The sequence below is a fragment of the Nomascus leucogenys genome, chromosome 3 (assembly GCF_006542625.1).
Source record: "Nomascus leucogenys isolate Asia chromosome 3, Asia_NLE_v1, whole genome shotgun sequence".
NCBI lineage: Eukaryota > Metazoa > Chordata > Mammalia > Primates > Hylobatidae > Nomascus > Nomascus leucogenys.
In genome coordinates, this window is record NC_044383.1 from 151,772,932 (window position 1) to 151,789,643 (window position 16,712).

Sequence of the window (16,712 nt, forward strand, 5' to 3'; positions counted from 1 at the left end):
ATTCTCTCATATTTTTCTCCATATAGTGAGCCAATTTTCCAAACACCATCTACTGAATAATCTACTTTTGTTGACTTGGGTTGCCAGGTTTATTATATACCAAATGCCTATATAAATACATGAATCTGTCCTTAACATAATATATTATTCCACTGGATTATTTATCTGCTCTTGGTAAAATATAAATTCTTTAAAATCTTAACACTATAGTATGTCTTCATAGACTGGTAGGGCAGGTCTCATCTATTGGTGCTTCTATTTCAAATTGTACTTACTTTTATGTGGACCTGTAAGCTTTCATATTAATATTATGGTAACATATTTTCCTTCCTCAAAAAAAATCAACTGGAATTTGTATTGAATTGCCTTTAATTCATACTTTGATTTGGGGAAAACCAGCATCTTTATAATACAAATATGTCCCATCTAAGAGCATGGGTTGTCTCTCTATTGAACTTTCTGTGTCACTCATTAACTTTTTTTTCAGCTCTTTCCTCCTTCAATTCAGCAGACAGCCGCATCTTCTCTTGCATAGCCAGCCACATCCCTGAGACACCATGGTGAAGGTGAAGGTCAGAGTCAACGGATTTGGTCGTATTGGGCGCCTGGTCAGCAGGGCTACTTTTAACTCTCGTAAAGTGGATATTATCACCATCAGTGACCCCTTCATTGATCTCAATTACATGGTCTACATGTTCCAGTATGATTCCACCCATGGCAAATTCCATGGCACCATCAAGGCTGAGAACAGGAAGCTTGTCATCAGTGGAAATCCCATCACCATCTTCCAGGAGCGAGATCCCTCCAAAATCAAATGGGGCGATGCTGGTGCTGAGTACATCATGGAGCCCACTGGCATCTTTACCACCATGGAGAAGGCTGGGGCTCACTTGCAGGGATGAGCCAAATGGGTCATCATCTCTGCCCCCTCTCCTGATGCCCCCATGTTCATAATGGGCGTGAACCATGAGAAGTATGACAACAGCCTCAAGATCGCCAGCAATGCCTCCTGTGCCACCAACTGCTTAGGGCCCCTGGCCAAGGTCCTCCATGACAACTTTGGTATCGTGGAAGGACTCATGACCACAGTCCACGCCATCACTGCCACCCAGAAGACTGTGGATGGCCCCTCCGGGAAACTGTGGCATGACGATGGTGGGACTCTCCAGAACATCATCCCTGCCTCTAGTGGCACTGCCAAGGCTGTGGGCAAGGTCATCCCTGAGCTGAACGGGAAGCTCACTGGCATGGCCTTCTGTGTCCCCACTGCCAACGTGTCAGTCATGGACCTGACCTACCATCTGGAAAAACCTACCAAATATGATGGCATCAAGAAGGTGGTGAAGGAGGCATCAGAGGGCCCCCTCTAGGGCATCCTGGGCTACAACACCGAGCACCAGGTTGTCTCCTTTGACTTCAACAGCGACACCCATTCTTCCACCTTTGATGTTGGGGCCAGCATTGCCCTCAACAACGACTTTGTCAAGCTGATTTCCTGGTATGACAATGAATTTGGCTACAGCAACAGGGTGGAGGACCTCATGGCCCACAAGGCCTCCAAGGAGTAAGACCCCTGAACCACCAGCCCAGTGACAGCACAAGAGGAAAAGAGAGGCCCTCACTGCTGCGGAGTCCCTGCCAGACTCAGTCCGCCACCACAGTGGGAATCTCCCCTCCTCACAGTTTCCATGCAGACCCCCTGAAGAGGGAGGGGCCTAGGGAGGCCCACCTTGTCTTGTACCATCAATAAAGTCCCCTGTGCTCAGCCAAAAACATAAATAAATTTTTTTCTATAAAGTTTCTATGGATTAATGATTAATTCTTAAATATTCTAGTTTTGACTGGTATTTGGAATAATATTTTATTATTATTCCTAGTTTGTATTATCAGTGTAGAAGATATCAAGATTTCTTAAGTTGTTCTTATCTAAAAATTTTGTTCAATTCTCTTACTAGTTCTAATAGTTGGAAGTTTTTTTGGACAGATGATTATATTATCTGCAAATAATAACAGTTTTATCTCCTTTCAAGTCTTACCTCTCCTACTTATTCTTTTTTCCTTATAGAATTGGTCACTAGCTTACATACAAATGTTAATAGGAGTGATGGTGGGCATCTTTACATCATTTACAATTTCAGAGAAAATATTTAAAATGCCCCTAATCTGTGTAACGTTTAACATCACTTTTAGAGTAGACAACTATAAGAAATTGAAGAAGTTCCTTTCTATTTCCAGTTAACAAGTTTTATTAAACTTTTCAAACAGCTAAAAATGCAGTAGAGCTGACAGCCTTCTACAAAATTTCCATGATGACAAGTAGTGTGGAATATAATAGAGGCATGAACAAAATATTTAAATGTGGATAGTCATGTGAATATTCTTATATAAATCTGCCTTTATTCAGAAAAAAAGTCCTTTCCTAAGCTCCTTATAATTCACCTTTCTGTCTTGTTTTAATGAGAATTGCTGCTATTGAAACTTTTGATTGACCAAGATTTCAGAGGGGCTGTTGGCTTTTCTTTTGTCCTTACCACCCATTAGGTATTTGTTGTGATCAATGAGCAGACTAAAGAAGGTTCAAACTAAAGTTTTATTATTAACGTGAGAGACAACATTGATATGGATGGTTTTCAGCATAAATACTTATCTTACTCGTATGTACTAGGTAACTGATATACACATGAGGAGTGCCTAATAGGGTCTGGCTCTGTGTTGCCACCCAAATCTCATCTTGAATGGTAATCTGAATTGTAATCCCTACTTGTTGGCAGAGGGACCTGTGGGAGGTGATTAGATAGATCATGGGGGTGGTTCCCCCATGCTGTTCTCATGATAGTGAGTGAGTTCTCATGAGATCTGATGATTTCATAAGAGGCTTTCCCCACCTTTGCTTGGCACTTCTCTCTCCTGCCACCACGTGAAGAAGGACATGTTTGCTTCCCCTTCTACTGTGATTATAAGTTTCCTGAGATCTCCCCAGCCATGCAGAACTGTGAGTCAACTAAACCTTTTTCCTTTATAAATTCCCCAGTCTTGGGAAGTTCTTTATAGCAGCGTGAGAACAGACTAATACAGTGCCTGCCCTGGGAAGAAGCCAGCACAGAGGAAAATCAGACATAAATAACAGAACCAGAGATGGATTTTTTTATTTGAACAATTGCTTCTTATGTCCAGTCATGCTACAAAAGCCAGTAAACATAGATTGATCTGTACTAATTTTTATTTGTGCATTCCTTGTACTGTAATAGTCTTAGGACTATTTCTGTTATAAAGCAAACTATTGGAAAGCTGTTCATCATATCTACTATTCTCTGAAATAGTATATAAGGCACAATAATTTTCTTTACATTTTTGAAATTATTTGCATAAAACTACCTAGTATTGGTGAATTTTGAAAATTTCTTCTATGATTGATTACAAGTACAAAGACCAGGCAAGGTGTTTTCTGAAGTGGAGCAGTTTTGAGGGTAAAAATGAGTGCTAACCAGGTGGATGCAAAGAAAACAGATATAAAACAATATACTCCTAGACCAACCAGGGGATATTGTGGATTTTGGCAAGAAAAGGGTTAGCTGCTGCTCTGCAACCTGTTCTTTCTCTCAGAGACCCACGGAAGATAAAGAAACATTGAAGAAACCACCTGGTCAAATCTCCTTGTAAATATATGAATCAGATTTCTTCATATTTACTTGTGGAAAGATAATGGAGCATCCTCAACTATAGAATGCTTTTAGCAGGCTGTCCCTGGTCTACCTAGGTAAGTAAGCACAGGATTTATAGATTTATATTGCAATGGGGCCCCTGGAAAATGTTAATGTCGAATGTGTAATTATCATAGTATAAAATGGAGATGTATTCATGATTGAAATCCTTTCTTTGTGAAAGCAATGCCCAGCATGTGACTAGAGCTTTACATGATAAATCTTGGCAATTAAGAACTTGTGATCACACTGGTGGTCTTAGTATTCTTGCTTCAACAGAGCCTTGTGATTATCTGTGCCTTTTGAATCACTAGCAAAGCTTCATAAGGGTACAATTTATGATTTTTTTATAAGTCTGATTTGACGATTTGACATAATTTTCTAATTTTCTTATTAGGGAGTTGTGCAGAATATATGCTTATAATTTTCCAATCTCTTCTCTACCTTTGCTTATATAGCCGTCCCTAATCCTAACATAATGTACTTGAGCCTTTCTTATTTCCTTGATTGTCTTTGCCTTTAGAATTCTGCCTGCCACAATTGCATACATAATGACACAGATGTAATGCCATTTTACCCATAAATACTTCAGTGTGCATTTTCTAAAAGCAAGTACATTATCTTATGTAACCACAGTCCAATTATTAAAATCAAGAACTAACCTTGATAGAGTACTGGTATCTAATCGACAGACTTTTTCGAAATGTTGCCAGGTGTTCCACTAACTCTCTCTATAGGGAAACTAACAACAGGCAGGCTTCCACTCCAGGCTGCAGACCAGGATCTCATGCTGTGCCTGGCTGTCTTGTTTCATCAGCCTCCATTAATTGGAAACATCTCCTTGGTCTTTGTCTTTCACAACCTTGATTTTTTAAAGAGTGTATGGCCAAAAATCACAAGCATTCTTGTACACCAATCACAGACAAACAGAGAGCCAAATCATGAGTGAACTCCCATTCACAATTGCTTCAAAGAGAATAAACATACCTAGGAATCCAACTTACAAGGGATGTGAAGGACCTCTTCAAGGAGAACTACAAACCACTGCTCAATGAAATAAAAGAGGATACAAACAAATGGAAGAACATTCCATGCTCATGGGTTGGAAGAATCAATATCGTGAAAATGGCCATACTGCCCAAGGTAATTTATAGATTCAATGCCATCCCCATCAAGCTACCAATGACTTTCTTCACAGAATTGGAAAAAACTACTTTAAAGTTCATATGGAACCAAAAAAGAGCCCGCATCACCAAGTCAATCCTAAGCCAAAAGAACAAAGCTGGAGGCATCACACTACCTGACTTCAAACTATACTACAAGGCTACAGTAACCAAAACAGCATGATACTGGTACCACAACAGAGACATAGATCAATGGAACAGAACAGAGCCCTCAGAAATGATGCCGCATATCTACAACTATCTGATCTTTGACAAACCTGACAAAAACAAGAAATGGGGAAAGGATTCCCTATTTAATAAATGGTGCTGGGAAAACTGGCTAGCCATATGTAGAAAGCTGAAACTGGATCCCTTCCTTACACCTTATACAAAAATTAATTCAAGATGGATTAAAGACTTAAATGTTAGACCTAAAACCATTAAAATCCTACAAGAAAACCTAGGCAATACCATTCAGGACATAGGCGTGGGCAAGGACTTCATGTCTAAAACACCAAAAGCAATGGAACAAAAGCCAAAATTGACAAATGGGATCTAATTAAACTAAAGAGCTTCTGCACAGCAAAAGAAACTACCATCAGAGTGAACAGGCAACCTACAGAATGGGAGAAAATTTTTGCAACCTACTCGTCTGACAAAGGGCTAATATCCAGAATCTACAATGAACTCAAACAAATTTACAAGAAAAAAACAACCCCATCAAAAAGTGGGCGAAGGACATGAACAGACACTTCTCAAAAGAAGACATTTATGCAGCCAAAAAACACATGAAGAAATGCTCATCATCACTGACCATCAGAGAAATGCAAATCCAAACCACAGTGAGATACCATCTCACACCAGTTAGAATGGCCATCATTAAAAAATCAGGAAACAACAGGTGCTGGAGAGGATGTGGAGAAACAGGAACATTTTTACACTGTTGGTGGGACTGTAAACTAGTTCAACCATTGTGGAAGTCAGTGTGGCGATTCCTCAGGGATCTAGAACTAGAAATACCATTTGACCCAGCCATTACTGGGTATATACCCAAAGGACTATAAATTATGCTGCTATAAAGACACATGCACACGTATGTTTATTGCGGCACTATTCACAATAGCAAAGAGTTGGAACCAACCCAAATGTCCAACAACGATAGACTGGATTAAGAAAATGTGGCACATATACACCATGGAATACTATGCAGCCATAAAAAATGATGAGTTCATGTCCTTTGTAGGGACATGGATGAAACTGGAAAACATCATTCTCAGTAAACTATCGCAAAGACAAAAAACCAAACACTGCATGTTCTCCTTCATAGGTGGGAATTGAACAATGAGAACTCATGAACACAGGAAGGGGAACATAACACTCTGGGGACTGTTGCGGGGTGGCGCGGCGGGGGTGGGGAGGGACAGCATTAGGAGATATACCTAATGCTTAAATGATGAGTTAATGGGTGCAGGAAATCAACATGGCACATGGATACATATGTAACAAACCTGCACATTGTGCACATGTACCCTAAAACCTAAAGTATAATAAAAAAAAAAAGAGTGTATGGCCTATACAGTTTTTCAAAAGACACTTCTTAAACAACGTGCCGGACTTGAAGGAGAATTTACCTAGGATCAGTTTCGTTAGAACCATTCACTCCTATTGAAAGACAGAGAAGGCCCTACAAACGACAGGCACAAATAAAAATGATAAAAGCAAAATATTAAAATTATACAATAAAAAATGCAAGGTTTTTATTTTTGTTTGCTTTATTTACTGTTAAACATTCAGATCAAAATAACTTCCTGAAATAGCAACATAAAAATCTGAGTAAGCATGTCACTATGAAGAAAAAATTGTATTTTCTAAGAACAAATTTTTCTTCTCAGCTCCTTTTTATTTGATGTTGATCAAAACATACAGTTGACAACTTAGAAGATAAAAGAAAATGTTATATCTGAACACATGCACACCCATTACTTTATATTTAATAGAGGAATGGGATAGGTGTTGGGGGATAATCAAAGACTAGAAAAAAAAAACAGTCAGAAGATGGTGCAACCAACTCACGCTCTCCCATCAGTGGATATACTACTCTCCATGCACACCTAGCTCTGAAAAAAATAGCAAGTTGTTCATTTGCTTGTGTTGTGGTGCTTTGGGTTTTTACTAGACACCTTTGACTAGCATGGAGTGTAGTAATCTTATCTGCATTCTCTGTTTCCACATGTGCTGTTTCCTGGAATTGCTGGTTTGATCCTACTGGAATTTGATCTAACGTAATTGATTCTTCTTCAGGCTCCTTGATTTCTTTTGCGGCACATTCTCTTTATAGTCAATCCCACCATAAAAGCATCTTGCCCACCACCTTCAAGTAAACAGTATCATGGTTTTCCATCCTACCTCCCTCCTTTGGCTTAGTTCCCACCCCACTCATCATGGGACTCTCCCCAGGAGCTCCTTCACTGTGAGACTCCCTCAACTTGCAGTCGTGCACACAGGGTCTGCACCAGGGATGCAGAAAACAGGGCGGTGCCTCTTGTGCGCTTTCCAATGTGTTTGTGTATTTATTGCACTTTTCTTTCTAGTGTATCAGATGCTAAAAACATCTGTTTCTTGAATGCTGAAATATTTCCATGGATGTAGTCACTTTGAGGGTACAAATCTCCACTGTGTATGTGCGTATCTACATCATCATCCTTATTAGTCACAGTATTTAGACCCTCAATCAGTTAGTTTATCTCTGTCTCCCAGAGTTTGGGAGGAGTGCCAAATGTACCACCACACTCCAGTTTGTTTCCTCTTGTTCTGTCTTCGTGAGTGAGCCCTCTCAATGCACATTCAACTTCTTTTCCAGAAACTCTTCTTCCAATTACCTCAGATTCATTTGATTTTGTTTTCTTCATTAAGTTGGTTCTTCTCTCTCTATGCCCATGTTTATTAACTAACCTCTCATCTTTCTTTCCACTTCCCCCGGATTTCCACGAGCTTTCCAAGGGCGTCCTCCGCAGTCCCTACTAGCTGCCCCACAGTGTCAGTCTCCTCACTGCTTCTATCATGCATTGCAAGAATGTGATTGTGCTGTCAACTGCTGTAACCCTTTCTTGGGAGTTCATTGCAGATTGTAAAATCTGATATTTTATTTTTACCTCATTGTCTTTCTTTTTAACTAAATTTGTTCTTTCCAAAAACTTTCTTGCTCTTGACTCAAATGGGATTTGTCTTCTCCTATATACAATACAAAACTTTTAAAATATCTCTGTTGAATCTTGGAGTACATCATTTTTAGATATGTCTACACTTCACCCTTCAGCCACACACACACACACACACACACACACACACACACACTCCTGAATCCTGTTGCCAGCGAAATCACCTTCCCTCTGCACACCCAGCAGGCAGGTGACTGTGCAGAGCCAACGCCTGGCTTCTTCCCACGTCACCTGGTGCAGCCCTGCTGCTCCCACTCGCGCAGTCCTGGGAGGCTGCACCGGGGCACCTTGAGAACACACGCCCCGTGTGCTCTCTTCACCGCCGACTGGAGGGGTCATCAGGAGCAGAAGTGGTGACAGAACCCAGCATCTTCGTTCCTTTTCAAGTGGTATCTTTCTTTTCTTTTTTTTTTTTTTTTTTTTTTTTTTTTTTTTTTGACGGAGTCTCACTTTGTCTCCCAGGCTGGAGTGCTGTGGGGCGATCTCGGCTCACTGCGAGCTCCGCCTCCCGGGTTCACGCCATTCTCCTGCCTCAGCCTCCCGTGTAGCTGGGATTACAGGAGCCCGCTACCACGCCCGACTAATTTTTTGGTATTTTTAGTAGAGACGGGGTTCCATCATGTTAGCCAGGATGGTCTCGATCCCCTGACGCCGTGAACCACCCGCCTCGGCCTCCCGAAGAGCTGGGATTACAGGCTTGAGGCACCGCGCCCGCCGAAGTAAGGCTTCTTAATTGACTTCCATCTACTTGGCAATTATTCAAGATTTCTCACCGACACTAAGTATAGGTCATCTGCCAGCTGTCACCTGGGCCGGTGCCCTCACACTTGTCACAGAGCGGGGCTGGGCTTGTGAGAGTCCCTTGCATGCCTTTCTGGGACCCCCATGGAGGGATGTTAGGCCATATTCATTCACTACTCGCCCTTTCCTGCTCTGTTTTCCATCCTCCATTCAGGCTATGATGCCTTTGGCTAACCAGGGACAGGTGGAGGCGCCATTCTTCCAGGTGCTCAGCTGACACCCGGGAGACCATTGGGCTTCCGAGGCAGGAAATGGCGTTCCCTGAGGCAGAAGCGGTGGCTGGGGCGATTTCCACTCACGAGTCCCACGGCGTCTGAGGTGCCAGGAGACCCTGGTGTCCTCCAGCAGAAACACTGTGGGTGTCGTGGGTGAGTTATCACAGAAAGCATAGTGAGACGTATGGATATAGTTTTTTAATTTCATTTTATTTCCGAAGAGAGGAAAACAAAGCCATCAATTAAGGGGTTCATAAACAAGTCTCCAGAAAGGAATCTGACCAAGAGTTTCCCAAATTCTTACTTTAAGTTTTCATCTTCTTCCATATCTTTTTCTAGAAATTGAGAAATATCTGCCGTTAGCCTGGTGACATTTTTAAACCCCAGAACAAGTGCAGCTTCCTTTCATTCAGGAGCTAACTTGTTTATCAAACTGACACGGAACATGAGCAAGAACCACTATCTGGGGCTAAGAGGCGTAATTCCCCTCGGGTCCTGAAACTGCTCTGGACATGGCCTAAGTGATCCAGAATTTATGGGCTTGAGTGCCTGAGTGCCGGGGTTCACTGTGGTAAAGACGCCTGAGGACCGGTAGAGGGCCTCAGTCTCTTCTTGCACCTTTCTTTGTTAAGCAAGAACCATTGGTATCAGTGCCAAAGCTGAGCAAATGTCCAATCAACTTCTGAATTAAAAATGAACTCAGAGAGCATGGCTGCCTCTGGAAGGACGGGGTCTGGGAGGCCACAGCTCAGGCTAACCTCATGTCCCCAAATGCTTGCCTGGTTCTCTTTCTACCAAGACATAAAAATAAAACCCTTCTGTAATTTTTCCACATTTTTTCGCTATAAAATAGTGGCCATCTACATGCCTGCTTTATGCAGTTTTCTAGAAGTGCTTCATATCTACAAAATTTTTAGGATTTTGACACAAACTAAAAATTTCAACAATACCATTATTTTAAAAATAAGCCATTTCTTTGTTTTTTCCTCTTTACCTAAAAAGCGATCTCAGATATGCATTCTTAAGCAATTTCTAAATGCATCTATGTGGTACTATGAAGTACTGTCAAACTGAGGATATTTATTAAAATCATAAATACCTAAGTTTGTGAAAGCTAAAAATTTCAGTCACCAAGCACTTTTTCTCACAAATTTTTCTAAGCAAAACATCTGTAGCTGAAATAACCAGAATCACATGTATTTCCAAATTTTGTAAACATCTCCAATTTCCTGGATTTCTTCTCCTCTAGTATTTGAGAAGCAACTCTTTATGAGAACACAAGAAAATGCTGAATGTGGCAGGCATACAAATCATCTCAGCTTACGGAATTTAACCTGGGTATTATATATTTCAGAACCATATGGAAATAACTAGCTTAACAAATATTACACATTCTACAATTTCAGCATTTGCACATGTAAAGGGATTGGAACTAACTATTGAAGCTCTTGGGAAACTCTTGTCTGTTGAGTAATTTATTGCATGGAAAGCATCCACACAGCCAAGAACAATTTACTGAACCAGAAATCCAGAGGCTGTTTATAAAACTTTATTATAAATCCCAATGATAATAGATACATTTTAAAGGCTTTTTTGGTGATTTGGCTCACAGTTTCAGTGGTGTGCGAAGCAAATAACATACTACCACCGTTGGATTTTTGGTTAGGCAGAAGACCCGACTTTTTCTGTGTCAACATAGATATGGACGTAGTATGGAATTTCCCTGGGATAGTCTAGGTGGAGCTGCTACAAGATGTGGCAGAGTGATAGACAAGAAGCCAACAGCTGCCATTAGTAGTGGAAAAAGAACACTCACACTTCTTAGCGATGTGAGAAATAGATCATGTGTAAACTACATTCACCAAAAACTACGATCACTCAGTCGGTCATCCTACTGTTATGGGATGCTTGGGGTGTTGCTTTTTTGACTGGAAACCTCTGTGGCTGGTGGCACCTTTGCCTGAGTTTTGCTGAGGCCCACTCGGCCTGGCAGGCTGTGCTCAGCTCACACTACCAGCCTGCTCCCACACCTGCCAAGGGCAAGCCAGGCATGGGGCAGTGAGGGGTGTGTGAGCAATCAAGCATGGGGTCTGCCCACGGGGCACAGTCAGGCACTCTGGCTGCTGCAGCAGAGTGGGCAGCTCCAGGTGCTGGCATGGGTGCCAGCTCTCTGCAAGGCTGCAGCTGGACTAGGTGCACCACAAGCAGCTTCCACAGGTGCCACTAGGGAATGCAGTGGTGCCCAGAAGCCTGGAGACCCCAGGAACAACAGGGCCCCAAAGAGGGAGTCACAGCCCTGGTTTAAGGAGCTCCCAAGTCTGGGCTCCCTGAAGGGCCACAGCTCTTCTCTCCTTTTCTTCACCCACAACATGGCGAGCAAGGAGTGTGTTTCAGCCCTGTTTGTGTTATAGCTCTTTCAGCCCTGCCATTCAGCTGGTCCCGAGTTCTTGTTCTGCAACCAGGAAGAACTAGGTATGCAAACAGGTGGAAGGTGAGCAAGGTGAAGAAGAGCTTTATTGAGTGACAGAATAGCTCAGAAGAAACCCTGGAGAGGGTAGCTCCTCTCTGCAGCTGGTCATTCCCATGTTTGCTCAGTTGTGGCTGAGCCTGGAGCTTTTATGGGCCTCAGGGGTGGAAGTACTTGCTGATTGGTCCATGGACAGCCATGTGTGGTGTGGAAAAAGCAGTACAAAGTTCCCACTCCAGTCTGCAGGACCAGCAGCCCAGCCTCCAGTCTTCAGTCTCTCCCTGGCCTGAAGGTGGTGCTTCACCAGGGACCTGTCCCCTTCTACCCAAGAACTTGTCTGCCTCTTGCTGCCTTTCATGGCACCCAGGCTGTATGTGCCAAGGGGCGCCTGTAGGCCAGTGCCAAGCTGCCCTCCACATTCCCTCAGCTTCTCTCCTATGCTCATTGGCACCCTAAATGCCAAGGGGGCTGAGGAGGCACGGAGCTGGCTCTGTGGAACCAGAGGCCCGAGTCTGCAGCCAGGATTTGGGTGGCCGCAGCTGCACCCAGGGAGCTCCTGCCCCACCAACTTGGAAGGGGTGGGGCTCCCACTTGTCTCTGGCTCCTGCCAGCTCTACAGAGTGTGCAGCCCTGGCCAGGCCTCTCTGCTGCAGCCAGTGCGATGGTAGCAGCTGCTCAAGACCAGCTACCACTGCTCGAGACAGGCTGCCACTGCCATCACTACAATATTTGTTACGCAATAATTATGAGTCAAGCATTTAGGTTGAGAGGTGAGGAATGAAAACAGGGAGCACAGAAGAAGGAGTACGTGTCTCTTTCTTAGAGTTACAAAAACTTCACGAAGGTTCTCCACCATCTTTGAACTGTTACTTGAAAAGCAATTAAACATTTCTAGGTGCCCAAGCAAGAGGAGAACATCTCTGGCACAAAAGTGACTTTTAAAGCGCACCCTAGGACAGTTGAAGACATTAAACAGTTAATAGGCAAGGAACATGTATAATAAAGCATTTACCATGTCTAAGAAATTACACAAGAAGTTATAAGAACAAAAGGACAAAGAAAAGATACACATATCATTGGAAATGACTAATAGGAATATAAGGACATCAGACAATAGGAGAGAAAACATAAAAGAGTGCAGCCAGTACTCAAAATATATATCATATATTTCCGAAGGCTTGGAAACTGGGCACTGTACTTGCAACCAGCCGAAGAAAAGAGGAAAAACAATCTCTTACCCAACTGGCAATGCAAAAGAAAAAAAAAGTTTTTTTTAAAAAACACTGGTTGTTCCAGAGAAGCACAGATTAATTTAACTAAGCCCTGACATATATTTCTCCAGAACATAGCGATGATCCCCTGTGGCATAGTAAACAAGGTACATAACAAACATTAGCATTGTAAGAAAAGCTTGTATGGAAAATGGTGCCCTTTACTGTCAATTTAAGGCACAATAACCAAAACACATTTTAGTAAATTAAATTCTATTTGGGGTCAAATTAATGCAACCCAAGGCATTTCTCTTTCCCAGGAAGGAGTTCAGGGGCAGTATCCAAAGACAGATTCAAAGTTTTCCTCAGAAAGTAATTCTGGATTGATTACAACACAGAGAATGGCCAAGGTGATTTTAGCTTAGTAAACTAGGCAAACTCACAAAGCCCAGTTTGGGTTCCAAGACCAGCTAGAATGGAGATTTGGTTCGAGGTTGCTTGCACTGGCCTTCCTACCAGACCAACAAATGAGCAGTGCAGAGAATTCATGACCGGCCAAGAATACAACTGCGTGGATGAGTGCATTCCTAATCCCTCTTTAGTTGCTCACTAAGAAGCAGCTGAAGTCTGACACCATGTAAAGAGGAGTGTCTAGGCTGCTGGAGAGACCACGTGGAGAAAAAATATTTGGCCAGCTGTCAGCAATGACAGCCATTCCAACAGAAGCACCAAATATGCGAGTGAAGTCATCTCGCAACCACATGAGTAACACCAAGTGAAGTGAACAGAACTGTCCAGCTGAGCCCCATCCATACCACAGAACGTGACCAATGGTTATTGCTTTCAGCACTGAGTTATGGGCTAGTTTGCCAAATAGCATTACATTACTAAAATAGCTCCACACTTGGGAAAAATTTAAAACACATGCATTCAAACACCTTCTAAGACTCCCCCTCCCCCAAAGTCCATAAAAAGCAATAAAACATCTCATATGGAGCATCATTTCTTCCTGATTGACTAAATAAAGGATTATATAGGCTATTACCTCTCAATTGGTTAAACACTAAAGAACATCATAGCTATTTATGGCTAACAGGATCAAAAAGTGCTTCCAACAACTGTACAAAACATCCCCAACAAAACATATACATCCACCAAAAATGAGAGTCTTGCTTTTGAAAAAATCGCTCTTAATTCCTTCTCCTGGGTTTTGTGTAGAGCCCCTAAATAAATCAAAGAGCTAGAAGTGTGGGTGGAAGAGAGTATGGGAAGAGAAGTTCCGTCTAGGTATAAAAAGCATCATGAACAAGGCCTGGAGGTACCTGGAAGTGTCCATGCTCCAGGACAATGTAGCCTTGTGAAGGACAGAGTAACAGGGCTAGAGGCATGGTTGGAACGGTGGCAGAGAACAACACCTCTGTAGCTGTTTCTAGAGCCACTGTAGCAAACTATCACACTATCACAACCTGAATGGCTTGAACAAGAGAAATGTCTCACTGCTCTAGAGGCCGGAAGTTCAAAATCAAGGTGTCCGCAGGGTCATGCTCTCTCTGGAGGCTCCAGGGGAGGATCCTTCCTGCCTCTTCCAGCTTCTGGTGTTGCTGGAAATCCTTAGTGATTCTTGGTGTGTAGCTGCATCTCTCCAACCTCTGCCACCACTGCCAAATGTGCTCTCCCAGTATGTTTCTGTGTCTTTGCCTGGGGTGCCCCTCTGTGTGTCTGTGTCTCATCTCCCTCTTCTTACAAGAACACCAGTCACTGGATCAGGACCCACCCTAATCCAGTATGACCTCACCATATCTTGACTGATTATACCTCAAAAACCCTATTTCAAATAAGGTCTCATTCTAAGGGTCATGGCGAACATGAATTTTTGAGGGATACTTTTGAAACCAGTACAATCTTCAATTGCAAGTGCAGGTGCTTGGACTTTTTCAGCGTACAACCACCCCATTGGAGCCTGAGAGTTCAGTGAATTCCTGCAGTGCAGAGGATGATGTCTGGACCTTACATGAATCGAGGGATGACCCTGACCCTCCTTTCATGATCAGAGATATTTAAGGTTTGCTGTTCGACTCTCTTGTGTGTAATGTGTGTAATTTTCTCCCTAATTAGAATGTTCCTGAGGGGCTGTGACCTACATTTTTTTTGTCAATGTATTATACAGTGAGTATTTTTTGACATGAAACATTTTGAGAGGAGTGAAAGGAAACCAGGAATAGAACAACATGTATTGAGTCCCCACTGTCAAGCATGATTCATACATTATCTCATTAGGCATCATTAGGCTCCTCTGAAAGAGGAGAAAATGGATGAATACAGAAGGTTTGAGGCTGCCCCAGGCCATGCACAAATACACGGTTTGAATGTTTAACGCACCCTTAGGGGACCCAGCACGTGCACCATAACCGCATTTAACAAATCAGACTCCAAAGTGTTGTGGGAGGGATCAGTGTGGCCACAGGCTATGAATTTTCTCTCTTTTAGAGTATTTCAAGAAAAGCTATTAGATGCTGGATTTCCTTTCCTTTCAAATTATTTTTGGTTACTAGATTGTACTTCTATAAATGCAAGTGGCCCACATGGGCACCAGAATTAAAAAGTTATGAACATAAAATATAGACACATTAAAATTCTGTAAGAAAAGACTATTTGGTAGAAATTTGTATCTTTTTTCCTTCCTCATATTTTTCTGAATTTCTAAATCAACACTTCTATAACAGAAAAAATAAACATCAAAAATAAAAATTAGGAAGAAGAATTTTGACTTTGGCATTTTAGGCCAGGACTTGAATACCGACTTCACATTGACTGGCTAAGTTACTTGTATGACATCACTATCATCTTGGCCCATATCTATAAAAACGGATGAAAATGTCATCTAATTGTCAAGACTGTTGAGACTCAAATTAGGTCTTGAAGTTTCAAGTGCCTCACGTGGAGTAAAAGACATCACACGTGGCACGCATGCATGGAGCTACCACATCCTTTCTCTCCCTGAGCAGCGAGTCAGCTGCCGGTAGATGTGACCATGGCTCAGTAGTGTCCAAGATGCTCCTTGCACACCCCAATGCAACACTGTCCACAGCCAACGCCTTGTTTGCAAGTCAGTCTCCCACTAGAGTATTAGTCGCTATAAGCAGACTGCATATTCATCCTGTGCGAACATCCCCCAGAACAGCTCCCAGCATGTGGTAGGACTCAATATATTTTGAATTCATAAATTAATATTACTCAACAACATGGTCTTATCAATTTTAAGAAACACGAACATTTTAGAAGCATAGACCTTTTCTTTAATACTATTTCACAGTTTGGAATCTTAACAATGCATTTAAAATGCAGCCCTCTAAATTTGGGGAGGAAGGTGTCACAGGACTGATATCTCTGAACTAAAGGGATCAAGATATTTAAATAGAAAAACGAGCAAAATATGGAAAAAAAATGTGAAGACATGAAGAAAAATTAACTTTTGGCTAGCTCTTCTACCTGGAGATAGTCTGGAGTCCTGAAACACACATACTACGTGAACTCCATGCTTCAATTATCTTAGAAAACATCAAAAGTTTCCTTCATGCCACATTGTCATAAGTGGAGTTTGCAGTGTGGTTTGTTAGTTTTTAAACAGCCCAATAAGTCAATGCCCATACTGCATAGTTTGCTGAAACTTACACACTTGTTTAGAGTAATGGACAGTGCAGATTTTAAGGCACCAACTAAAAATGAAGCCATGGCAAATATACCAAACAAGCTCCTTAGGCTTAGAATTCTTCACCAAGTAGTTACATTACCCACTTGAATTATATTTTTAAATTCTGTATAAGTTAATCTCTAAAATAGTAAAGATTAATATAAGGATTTCAAATTTTCAGAGCGCTACCATGGCAAAGGGTCCTGCTGCTTGTATCCTTACAAAAGTGCGTGAGTTTCCGCCGG

The 16,712-nt window shown here is 42.1% G+C and overlaps 1 pseudogene; it reads left to right on the forward strand.

Annotated features, from left to right (window-relative positions):
- Positions 1 to 522: 522 nt before the first annotated feature.
- LOC100592348 lies at positions 523 to 1,568 on the forward strand (annotated as a pseudogene).
- Positions 1,569 to 16,712: the final 15,144 nt, after the last annotated feature.